The sequence below is a fragment of the Hyperolius riggenbachi genome, chromosome 9 (genome assembly GCF_040937935.1).
Source record: "Hyperolius riggenbachi isolate aHypRig1 chromosome 9, aHypRig1.pri, whole genome shotgun sequence".
Lineage (NCBI taxonomy): Eukaryota > Metazoa > Chordata > Amphibia > Anura > Hyperoliidae > Hyperolius > Hyperolius riggenbachi.
Genome location: NC_090654.1, coordinates 279110984 through 279124281, shown reverse-complemented (window position 1 = coordinate 279124281; position 13298 = coordinate 279110984). Strand labels below are relative to the sequence as shown.

The 13298-nt window shown below is 51.5% G+C and overlaps 1 protein-coding gene across 1 annotated transcript in view; it reads right to left on the bottom strand.

Annotated features, from left to right (window-relative positions):
• ASB2 (ankyrin repeat and SOCS box containing 2) overlaps positions 1-771 on the bottom strand; it is a 61136-nt gene extending 60365 nt beyond the window's left edge. Inside the window, exon 1 of the mRNA XM_068252319.1 lies at positions 671-771. The gene's annotated coding sequence lies outside the window, so the exon portion shown is untranslated. The remainder of the gene's footprint in view (positions 1-670) is intronic.
• Between the last annotated feature and the right edge of the window lie 12527 nt (positions 772-13298).

Below are 13298 nucleotides of genomic sequence, written 5' to 3'. Positions count from 1 at the left end.
TATGTGCTGATAATGTAACTTGCATAGTTCAGCAGCATCTTGCCGCAATGCGAAAACGCATGTAATGACTTTGAGGCCTTTTCCACTAGCCGCGATCCGCTTGAGAAAGCAGATCGCTGGCAGTTTGACGATCGCTAGTGCAACATGATTTACATGTAAAACGCAAAGCACTTTTCTCCTTAGCAAGTTTCGATCTTTTGCAAATTGCAATCGTCGGGCTGCACGATTATTGGTTAGATCGTGTTTAACTCCCAATGGTTCACAGTGCAATCACAGCAAGTAGAAAAAGAAGCTTTTGCAAACGCATTTGTGATTGCGCTTGCAAGTGGAAAAGGGCCCTGGGACCGCTGCATTTTCAGGAGGCATCTGCAATTCTGCATAGTGTTGAAAAAAAAAAAAACCTGCACTACTTTTCTGCTGAAAGCAGGCAACTCTTCCTTGAAATCAAGGTCTACTGAAAAAAAAAAAAAAGAAAAAGTCAGAATTAAATTGCGCGCAAAATGCTGGCGAGGAATCCTCTGCGATTTCCGCAGACACAAGCGTGATCCCTCCCCCTTACGAATATTAGCGAGTTGAAGTTATCCACCTGCAATAAACATGATGGCACCTTCCCAATCAGAGACAGAGGTTGCTCAGGCAACAATCGCAGTAGCCACGCGTGCATTATTACCTTAGGATGAGGGTCCGGAGGGAATTGTGGGGGTCACAGACTCCTCTTGCGCTGCACCCCAGCAGTCTCCTTTGCTGCAGGTTACGTGTGAGTGTCTCTCTCTCTGCGGTCTGGAATATTCAGTGTATTTCTGGAGCAGCACATGACCCCCAGCAACAAGCCAAAGCTTCAGAGCTCCTGGTATCTCATGTTTCCAGGGTGGCAGTTGCAGGACTTCTCACCCGCCTGTTACATCAGCCTGCGGAGAGACAGGTCCTGTGCCTGCCGCTGCTACACCGGGGTTAATGCTGCCATTGCATCACTGTTTATATGCCCCGAGCCCTGCGCCATATATGGGCACAGAGCTGCGATCATTCGAGGGCTATCCGAGCAAAATTCCCCCACGCCGAGAAACCTCAGGCAAATCGTAATTAAAGTGCATGGGCTGCTTCCCAGATTTTTTTTCTAAATCCCCCCCCCCCCCCTTTCCCTGGTAAAAACAGAGCAGATCTGTGATTTAAAAACAAAAAATCCAAGTACAGTAAGACTCTCTTCACATCTAAAATCTGAATCGCTGACGCCAGCAATTTACGATTTGCTGGGCAATTTTTTTTTCTCCTCCCGTCGCTTGGGTGGGCGCTGCGGTTTTTGTACAGCGCTTTTATAAGCGATTATGCACAGTGATTGCGTTTTTTCACTTCCTGAAGTCAGTCAGGAAGTGAACTCTTTGAACCGGAAAATAATAAATTCAATGTATTTATTCATCACAGCGCTGGGTAAATCGCTATACAACGCGCTTTTTCAATCGTTTTGCGATTTCCCTATACCTTCCATTGAGGCAAACCACTCAAAAAATGGTACAGGCAGCGCTTTGCTGAGCAGATCGGAAACAAACAGCTCAGATATGAGCTGTCTCATAGGGAATCAATGCACAAGCGTTTTGAGGGTGATTTTCAAAATCGCCTGCCCTTAAAAAAAGGCCGAAAATGCCCCTAAGTGTGAATGAGCCCTTAAAGTGAACCTGAGGTGAGAGTGATATGGAGGCTGCCATATTTATTTCCTTTTAAGCAATACCAGTTGCCTGGCTGCCCTGCTGATCTATTTGGCTGCATTTGTGTCTGAATAACACCAGAAACAAACATGCAGCTAATCTTGTCAGATCTGACAATAATGTCAGAAACACCTGATCTGCTGCATGCTTGTTCAGGGGCTATGGCTACAAGTATGAGAGGCAGAGGAGCAGCTGGATGGCCAGGCAACTGGTATTGCTTAAATAAAGCAGACCTGAACTCAGAACTTCCTCTCTGCTCTAAAAAAATAAGCAGCAGCATAATAACCTTGAAAGAAAAAAAAAATTGTTACAGCTGATACAAATCCTGCAATGAATCTACATGGGTCTACTTCCTGCTGTCATGGAAGCAGACATAGGGTTAACATTCTGTATTTACATATTAGTTGATCTGCCGAGGCAGTCAGCTGACACAGCTGAGAGATCAAATGACAGTTGTGATTAGTCACAGATGAGGGGGAATTAGACAGGCCAAACTCTCTAAATACATGGATGATACATATGGGAGAGGAGGCTGCACATGGAATGTGAGGGGCTGCAGTACATGGATGTTACACATGGAATGGGAGGGGCTGCAGTACATGGATGATACACATGGGAGAGGGGGCTGCACATGGAATGGGGGGGGCTGCAGTACATGGATGATACACATGGGAGAGGGGGCAGCACATGGAATGGGAGGGGCTGCAGTACATGGATGTTGCACATGGGATGGGAGGGGCTGCAGTACATGGATGTTGCACATGGAATGGGAGGGGCTGCAGTACATGGATGTTACACATGAAATGGGAGGGGCTGCAGTACATGGATGATACACATGGAATGGGAGGGGCTGCAGTACATGGATGTTGCACATGGAATGGGAGGGGCTTCTTTACATGGATGTTACACGTGGAATGGGAGGGGCTGCAGTACATGGATGTTGCACATGAAATGGGAGGGGCTGCAGTACATGGATGATACACATGGAATGGGAGGGGCTGCAGTACATGGATGTTGCACATGGAATGGGAGGGGCTTCTTTAAATGGATGTTACACGTGGAATGGGAGGGGCTGCAGTACATGGATGTTGCACATGAAATGGGAGGGGCTGCAGTACATGGATGTTGCACATGGAATGGGAGGGGCTGCAGTACATGGATGTTGCACATGGAATGGGAGGGGCTTCTGTACATGGATGATACACATGGGAGAGGGGGCTGCACATGGAATGGGAGGGGGGCTGCTGTACAGGAAAGGGGAGTCCCAGCGATGGAGGGAGATGGAACCAGCGACGTCTCCCTGACGACAAGCGCTCCGCCAATCCATCTTCCTTCATCTCCCAACCCACGGGTATGCACGATGTTACATGACGGGCGCGACAAGATTTCAATCGATTGCGGTACTTTGCGCAGGAGTTATCGGAGATCATAAAAATCCGATCCACTGTGACGATTGTTACCGCCACGCGACGCTAAGTGGCATTTGCGTGATCGTGCGCCTGCACCCATGTCGCGAGATCATGTAAATGGCCGTGTGTTGCTCAAAAAATCGCCGATTGATGGGAAAATTGTCGGAAGAATCGCGAGATGGGTTCGGGCCTTAAGTGGCGCAAAAAGTATAAATCCGGCCTTGGTTGGGGGAGGGGTGGATGGAACTGAAATCAGTGGATTACGTTTCTGGTCCAGCGAATGACACGTCGCAGCTTTGGATGTTAGTTAAACTCTGGCTCATGTTCCCTGTGAATAGCTCTTATCTTGTGTAGCACTGAGACTCATTCATAGCCGGGTAACAATAGATATTAATGGCGGAACCTGACTCCGGCGCAGACAGATGATCCCCTGCAGCTGCCTGTGGAGACACAAAGAGAGATCCGGCAACGTATTGTCCGCCACATCTAACGCCACACGTGCCCCGCCGCAGTACGCACCCTGCCCTTGGGTACAAGGTTACTCCTAAATGTCTGGCTGCTTCACATGGGCTTCTGCTGAGCTTCTGCTTAGCGTTTCGTTCAAACGCCGTGGTTTTTACTTTTCAGGAATGCCAGCGTTTAACAGATTAGCTTTTAATGGCTTTTGAAGGCTTTTAATGGCTTTCAGGAGAGCGTTACATTTTCTGGGCTTTTGCAGGAAGTATAGGGAAAGGCTGGGCTTTCTTTGGCTTTTATGGGCTTTCAGTGGCTTTTGCTGGCTTTCAAACGCCTTCTAGAAGCTGCATGTTGCTTTTGAGATGAGACAAGACACATAGGCAAACGCAGGGAGGGATTACAGCTGCCCAGAATCCCCCCTCAGACCAGGGCAGGTGCAGTGACTAGGGACAGGCACAAGTTGAGACATCAGAATATCTGCAGGAATCCTGCAGCTTACAGCACCGCTCCCTTTCTTTCCCAGCTACAGTTGACTTTGGATGGAGCAGCAGTGTGTGTACAGAGCATAGAGCAGCAGCATGTGTACAGAGTATGGAGCAGCAGCGTGTGTACAGAGCATAGAGCAGCAGAGTGTGTACAGAGCATGGAGCAGCAGCGTGTGTGCAGAGCATGGAGCAGCAGCGTGTGTACAGAGCATGGAGCAGCAGGGTGTGTACAGAGCATGGAGCAGCAGGGTGTGTACAGAGCATGGAGCAGCAGGATGTGTACAGAGCATGGAGCAGCAGCGTGTGTACAGAGCATGGTGCATCAGTGTGTGTACAGAGCATGGAGCAGCAGCGTGTGTACAGAGCATGGTGCATCAGTGTGTGTACAGAGCATGGAGCAGCAGTGTGTGTACAGAGCATGGAGCAGCAGCGTGTGTGCAGAGCATGGAGCAGCAGTGTGTATACAGAGCATGGGGCAGCAGTGTGTGTGCAGAGCATAGAGCAGCAGCGTGCGTACAGAGCATGGAGCAGCAGCGTGTGTACAGAGCATGGAGCAGCAGCGTGTGTACAGAGCATAGAGCAGCAGCATGTGTACAGAGTATGGAGCAGCAGCGTGTGTACAGAGCATAGAGCAGCAGAGTGTGTACAGAGTATGGAGCAGCAGCATGTGTACAGCACATGAAGCAGCAGCATGTGTACAGAGCATGGTGCAGCAGGGTGTGTACAGAGCATGGTGCATCAGTGTGTGTACAGAGCATGGAGCAGCAGTGTGTGTACAGAGCATGGAGCAGCAGCGTGCATACAGAGCATGGAGCAGCAGCGTGCGTACAGAGCATGGAGCAGCAGCGTGCGTACAGAGCATGGAGCAGCAGCGTGCGTACAGAGCATGGAGCAGCAGCGTGTGTACAGCGCATGGAGCAGCAGCGTGTGTACAGAGCATGGAGCAGCAGCGTGTGTACAGCGCATGGAGCAGCAGCGTGTGTACAGCGCATGGAGCAGCAGAATGTGTACTGAGCATAGAGCAGCAGCTTGTGTATGGAGCAGCAGCGTGTGTACAGAGCATGGAGCAGCATTGTGTGTACAGAGCATGGAGCAGCTCTGGGGAACTTAAAGGAGAACTGTAGTGAGAGGTGTATGGAGGCTGCCATATTGACTCCCTTTTAAGCAATACCAGTTGCCTGGCAGCCCTGCTGAGCTATTTGCCTGCAGTAGTGTGAATCACACCAGAAACAAGCATGCAGCTAATCTTGTCAGATCTGACAAAAATGTCAGAAACACCTGATCTGCTGTATGCTTGTTCAGGGGTTGTGGCTAATACTATAAGGGCTGGAACCCACAAGAGCGTTTTTTTGAGCATTTTGGCAGCGCTGCGATACGCTAGCGTTTTGCCAAAACGCTCAGCTGATGTTAATGGATGGGGCAACTTCCACAGGAGCGTTTGCGTTTCCCAGAAACGCAAACGCAGGACATGCAGCATTTTGGGAGCGTTAGCGCTTCAATGTAAAGTATTGAAACGCTAGCAGAAACGCTCAGCAAAACCTAAACTGAGCGGTTTTGCTAGCGTTTTGCGGTTCAGCACACTGTAACAAAATTAAAAATAATTCACAGGACCAATCAGGATAAAAACGCAAAACGCAAAACGCTACACAACCGCTGAGCAAAAAAATACAATGTTGCAAAACGCGACCGCAAACGCGCATGAATCCGCTTGCAAAGCGCTCAGACAAAACTCTAGCGGTTGCGTTTTGCGTTTGCTGTTTTCAGTGGGTTCTAGGCCTTAGAGACAGTGGATCAGCAGAACAGCCAGGCAACTGGTTTTGCTTAAAGGAGAACTGTAGTGAGAGGTATATGGAGGCTGCCATATTGATTTCCTTTTAAGCTATACCAGTTGCCTGGCAGCCCTGCTGATCTATTTGGCTGCAGTAGTGTGAATCACACCAGAAACAAGCATGCAGCTAATCTTGTCAGATCTTACAAAAATGTCAAACACCAGATCTGCTGCATGCTTGCTCAGGGTCTAGGGCTAAAAGTATTGGAGGCAGAGGATCTGCAGGATAGCCAGGTAACTGGTATTGCTTAAAAGGAAATAAATATGGTAGCCTCCATATACCTTTCACTACAGTTCTCCTTTAAAAGGAAATAAATATGGCTGCCACCATATACCTCTCACTACAGTTCTCCTTTAACAGAGTCAGGTGTGAGCACAGCCCTGTGCCCTGCTGTGTGAATGCTTCACTTTCCCCTTCATTAGCAATGTCGGCTGTCCTCATTATGATCTGTATTCAAACTGCTTCTGAGCGATCCTGTTGTCGATCGGGAGCAAACATCGGACATTTAGGAAATAATTGTGAGATCCTGTTGGACAGGAAATGTGTACCTAGCATGATGTCCTACCATATTATTATAATGTATTGTGCGTAGCTGAGGATACCTTTCAGGAATCTCCACTTTGAAAATCCTGGGTTTGCCCCTGAAATGCTGGGATCACCTGCCAGGGTTTCATGAAAGCCTGCAAAAGCTTGTACTAAACGCTCCCATTCACTTGCATGGGAGGGCGGTAGATCCCTAAAAACGTTACTTTTAAAAACGATGCGTTTAATGCCAGCAAACCGTCCGTGTGGACCAGCCCTAATGCTGATCACAGTCACTGTCAAATGCCAAGAGCCCACCATAATATTTACTCTTTGGAAGAATTACTGGAGCATATTACCTACATACAAGGGTTCTGCGAAAAAGTGTGAATTTGTCTTTACGCCAAATTTGTTATTTTTCTACCGTCTCTGACCACCTCTTCATGCATAAAATAACAATAAATGTTAATAACCCCCCCCCCCCCGAAACTTGAGTCCGGCGCAGGTACAGTTCAGTCTTTTAAGAACCTGCTTGCGAAGAAAGCTCCCTGCTACGGGCGCGTGATTGAGGCGGGCGCGCGAACAGGCGAAGTCGCGCACCTAACAGAGCCGCCAGCGGGACCACAGAGGGAGCTTAGAGGACGCAGAGGGACCTCCCGGGCTACAGGGGGCTGGAGGAAGCGCCAGGTTTCCATTTTTATGCTCTGCTCAGGGTCCCGTTAAGTGCAGAGCGGTGGCAGTGGAGCTTTATGCATTGGCGGCTGGACAGGTCCTCTTCACATGCCTGTCAGAGGCGGGAGCCACATGGTGATTGGCTGCACAGCGCAGAGCTACACTGAAGAGACGTAAGGAGGACCTGTCCCGATGCCAGAAACAGATAATATAGAACTCTCTTCTGCATTTACAGCTCTGTGTTTGTTAACAGAGGCGGTACCCCTCAGCCTCCGGGGCCCCCCAGTGATGGCAGAGGTCACAGGGGCTATCATTACACCCCTATTGGTAAGGATTTAGGAGGCGGGGGGAGGGGGGGAATTTAAAGGAGACTTATATAGCTCTATCAAATCTCATTTGAAGTTATTCTTTAAAGTGGACCTGAACTCTTGCACAGGACAGAAGGAAAATGTAGAGAAATGCACCCTGTATGTATTTAGAGAGTTTAGCCTGTCTAACTCCCCCTTATCTGTGACTAATCAAAACTGTAATTTGATCTCTCAGCTGTGTCAGCAAAGCAGCTAATTTGTAAACGCAGGATGTTAACCCTATGTCTGGCAGGATTTGTGTCAGCTGTAACCAATAAATGTTTTTCTGTAAAGGTTATTATGCTGCTGCTTATCTTTTACATCAGAGAGAAAGTTCTGAGTTCAGGTCCGCTTTAGATGTAATAAAGTGGAAGCCTCTCCGTTCCTTCACCTTGTTAAAGCTACATACTCACGGGGGACAATTGTCTCCCGTTGCATGCGTGCACGCGAACAGGGAGCGACAGCTCCCTGCCGGCGACGGCTGTCCACACGTCTCGCCAGAAAGGCAGAGACGCAGCGGAGGCTGTTTGGGAATGGAGCATCCCCCGGCCGGATGCTACATTCACTCGTGTAGGTCTCCTATCGGGACTAGCGACAGTTCCGGCGAAGTTGCGGCGAAAGCTGTATCCGGCGATTGAACAGGTCATACGCCTGGCGACAGCTCCGACGGGCGACGGTTCGGGACGCGCGCGTTATACACACGGGCGACCTGTCGCCGCAACACGCGCGTGCCACGTGGTTGCGCCGACGGCCGTACCCCGTGTGTATGGGCCTTTAGACCTGCCACCCCAGGCGGCCTGAAGACAGATGTGTCCCCCCCTCCCCCAGGCCTCTTCGGTCAGTCAGGATTGGATGTATTTTACAAGCTGCAGAGCAATGTCTCTGCAGGGCTGACATTTCAGATATAGCTATTCAGTAACAGAGCTAAGTTTAGCAGGAGAGAAAGCCAGAGATCACATGACCCGAGTGTATGTCTGCAACAGTCATGTTACCAAACACAGCCTGGGCCTACAGGGGACCCGCTGCTTCTAACTGTTACCCCAGTGTATGTCTGCCCTGCAACTGTTATCATCATACACAGCCTGGGCCTACAGGGGACCTGCTGCTTCTTACTGACCCCAGTGTGTGTCTGCCCTGCAACTGTTATCAAACACAGCCTGGGCCTACAGGGGACCTGCTGCTTCTTACTGTGACCCCAGTGTGTTTCTGCCCTGCAACTGTTACCAAACACAGCCTGGGCCTACAGGGGATCCGCTGCTTCTAACTGTGACCCCAGACCCAGTGTGTGTGTGCCCTGCAACTGTTATCATCATACACAGCCTGGGCCTACAGGGGACCTGCTGCTTCTTACTGACCCCAGTGTGTGTCTGCCCTGCAACTGTTATCAAACACAGCCTGGGCCTACAGGGGACCTGCTGCTTCTTACTGTGACCCCAGTGTGTTTCTGCCCTGCAACTGTTACCAAACACAGCCTGGGCCTACAGGGGATCCGCTGCTTATAACTGTGACCCCAGTGTGTGTCTGCCCTGCAACTGTTATCAAATACAGCCTGGGCCTACAGGGGACCTGCTGCTTCTTACTGTGACCTCAGTGTGTGTCTGCCCTGCAACTGTTATTCTGCCCTGCAACTGTTATTATCAAACACAACTTGGGCCTACAGGGGACCTGCTACTTTTTACTGTGACCCCAGTGTATGTCTGCCCTGCAACTGCTACCAAACACAGCCTGGGCCTACAGGGGACCCGCTGCTTCTAACTGTGACCCCAGTGTGTGTCTGCACTGCAACTGTTATCAAACACAGCCTGGGCCTACAGGGGACCCGCTGCTTCTTACTGTGACCCCAGTGTATGTCTGCCCTGCAACTGTTACCAAACACAGCCTGGGCCTACAGGGGACCTGCTGCTTCTTACTGTGACCCCAGTGTATGTCTGCCCTGCAACTGTTATCATACACAGCCTGGGCCTACAGTGGACCCGCTGCTTCTTACTGTGACCCTAGTGTATGTCTGCCCTGCAACTGTTATCATCATACACAGCCTGTGCCTACAGGGGACCCGCTGCTTCTTACTGTGACCCCAGTGTATGTCTGCCCTGCAACTGTTATCAAACACAGCCTGGGCCTACAGGGGACCTGCTGCTTCTTACTGTGACCCCAGTGTATGTCTGCCCTGCAACTGTTACCAAACACAGCCTGGGCCTACAGGGGAACTGCTGCTTCTTACTGTGACCCAAGTGTGTGTCTGCCCTGCAACTGTTACCAAACACAGCCTGAGCCTACAGGAGACCCGCTGCTTCTAACTGTGACCCAAGTGTGTGTCTGCCCTGCAACTGTTACCAAACACAGCCTGGGCCTACAGGGGACCCGCTGCTTCTTACTGTGTCCCCAGTGTGTGTCTGCCCTGCAACTGTTAACAAACACAGCCTGGGCCTACAGAGGACCCGCTGCTTCTAACTGTGACCCCAGTGTCTGTCTGCCCTGCAACTGTTACCAAACACAGCCTGGGCCTACAGGGGACCCGTTGCTTCTAACTGTGACCCCAGTGTATGTCTGCCCTGCAACTGTTACCAAACACAGCCTGGGCCTACAGGGGACCCGCTGCTACTAACTGTGACCCCAGTGTATGTCTGCCCTGCAACTGTTATCATCATACACAGCCTGGGCCTACAGGGAGGGGACCCGTTGCTTCTAACTGTGACCCCAGTGTATGTCTGCCCTGCAACTGTTACCAAACACAGCCTGGGTCTACAGGGGACCCGCTGCTTCTAACTGTGACCCCAGTGTGTGTCTGCCCTGCAACTGTTACCAAACACAGCCTGGGTCTACAGGGGACCTGCTGCTTCTTACTGTGACCCCAGTGTGTGTCTGCCCTGCAACTGTTATCAAACACAGCCTGGGCCTACAGGGGACCCGCTGCTTCTTACTGTGACCCCAGTGTGTGTCTGCCCTGCAACTGTTATCATAAAACACAGCCTGGGCCTACAGGGGACCTGCTGCTTCTTACTGTGACCCCAGTGTATGTCTGCCCTGCAACTGTTACCAAAAACAGCCTGGGCCTACAGGGGACCCGCTGCTTCTTACTGTGACCCCAGTGTGTGTCTGCCCTGCAACTATTATCATCAAACACAGCCTGGGCCTACAGGGGACCTGCTGCTTCTTACTGTGACCCCAGTGTGTGTCTGCCCTGCAACTGTTACCAAACACAGCCTGGGCCTACAGGGAACCCGCTGCTTCTTACTGTGACCCCACTGTATGTCTGCCCTGCAACTGTTACCAAACAAAGCCTGGGCCTACAGGGGACCCGCTGCTTCTAACTGTGACCCCAGTGTTTGTCTGCCCTGCAACTGTTACCAAACACAGCCTGGGCCTACAGGGGACCTGCTGCTTCTTACTGTGACCCCAGTGTATGTCTGCCCTGCAACTGTTACCAAACACAGCCTGGGCCTACAGCGGACCTGCTGCTTCTTACTGTGACCCCAGTGTATGTCTGCCCTGCAACTGTTATTCTGCCCTGCAACTGTTATTATCAAACACAACCTGGGCCTACAGGGGACTTGCTACTTTTTACTGTGACCCTAGTGTATGTCTGCCCTGCAACTGCTACAAAACACAGCCTGGGCCTACAGGGGACCCGCTGCTTCAAACTGTGACCCCAGTGTGTGTCTGCCCTGCAACTATTATCAAACACAGCCTGGGCCTACAGCGGACCTGCTGCTTCTTACTGTGACCCCAGTGTATGTCTGCCCTGCAACTGTTATCAAACACAGCCTGGGCCTACAGCGGACCCGCTGCTTCTTACTGTAAACCCCACTGTGTGTCTGCCCTGCAACTGTTATCAAACACAGCCTGGGCCTACAGCGGACCAGCTGCTTCTTACTGTGACCCCAGTGTATGTCTGCCCTGCAACTGTTACCAAGCACAGCCTGGGCCTACAGGGGCCCTGCTGCTTCTTACTGTGTCCCCAGTGTGTGTCTGCCCTGCAACTGTTACCAAACACAGCCTGGGCCTACAGAGGACCCGCTGCTTCTAACTGTGACCCCAGTGTCTGTCTGCCCTGCAACTGTTATCATCATACACAGCCTGGGCCTACAGGGGACCTGCTGCTTCTTACTGACCCCAGTGTGTGTCTGCCCTGCAACTGTTATCAAACACAGCCTGGGCCTACAGGGGACCTGCTGCTTCTTACTGTTACCCCAGTGTATGTCTGCCCTGCAACTGTTATCATCATACACAGCCTGGGCCTACAGGGGACCTGCTGCTTCTTACTGACAGTGTATGTCTGCCCTGCAACTGTTACCAAACACAGCCTGGGCCTACAGGGGACCCGCTGCTACTAACTGTGACCCCAGTGTATGTCTGCCCTGCAACTGTTATCATCATACACAGCCTGGGCCTACAGGGAGGGGACCCGTTGCTTCTAACTGTGACCCCAGTGTATGTCTGCCCTGCAACTGTTACCAAACACAGCCTGGGTCTACAGGGGACCCGCTGCTTCTAACTGTGACCCCAGTGTGTGTCTGCCCTGCAACTGTTACCAAACACAGCCTGGGTCTACAGGGGACCTGCTGCTTCTTACTGTGACCCCAGTGTGTGTCTGCCCTGCAACTGTTATCAAACACAGCCTGGGCCTACAGGGGACCCGCTGCTTCTTACTGTGACCCCAGTGTGTGTCTGCCCTGCAACTGTTATCATCAAACACAGCCTGGGCCTACAGGGGACCTGCTGCTTCTTACTGTGACCCCAGTGTATGTCTGCCCTGCAACTGTTACCAAAAACAGCCTGGGCCTACAGGGGACCCGCTGCTTCTTACTGTGACCCCAGTGTGTGTCTGCCCTGCAACTGTTATCATCAAACACAGCCTGGGCCTACAGGGGACCTGCTGCTTCTTACTGTGACCCCAGTGTGTGTCTGCCCTGCAACTGTTACCAAACACAGCCTGGGCCTACAGGGGACCCGCTGCTTCTAACTGTGACCCCAGTGTGTGTCTGCCCTGCAACTGTTACCAAACACAGCCTGGGCCTACAGGGAACCCGCTGCTTCTTACTGTGACCCCAGTGTATGTCTGCCCTGCAACTGTTACCAAACAAAGCCTGAGCCTACAGGGGACCCGCTGCTTCTAACTGTGACCCCAGTGTTTGTCTGCCCTGCAACTGTTACCAAACACAGCCTGGGCCTACAGGGGACCTGCTGCTTCTTACTGTGACCCCAGTGTGTGTCTGCCCTGCAATTGTTACCAAACACAGCCTGGGCCTACAGCGGACTTGCTGCTTCTTACTGTGACCCCAGTGTTTGTCTGCCCTGCAACTGTTACCAAACACAGCCTGGGCCTACAGGAGACCTGTTGCTTCTAACTGTGACCCCAGTGTATGTCTGCCCTGCAACTGTTACCAAACACAGCCTGGGCCTACAGGGGACCCGTTGCTTCTAACTGTGACCCCAGTGTGTGTCTGCTCTGCAACTGTTACCAAACACAGCCTGGGTCTACAGGGGACCTGCTGCTTCTTACTGTGACCCCAGTGTATGTCTGCCCTGCAACTGTTACCAAACACAGCCTGGGCCTACAGGGGACCCGCTGTTTCTAACTGTGACCCCAGTGTATGTCTGCCCTGCAACTGTTATCATCATACACAGCCTGGGCCTACAGGGGACCCGTTGATTCTAACTGTGACCCCAGTGTATGTCTGCCCTGCAACTGTTATCAAACACAGCCTGGGTCTACAGGGGACCCGCTGCTTCTAACTGTGACCCCAGTGTGTGTCTGCCCTGCAACTGTTACCAAACACAGCCTGGGTCTACAGGGGACCTGCTGCTTCTTACTGTGACCCCAGTGTGTGTCTGCCCTGCAACTGTTATCAAACACAGCCTGGGCCTACAGGGGACC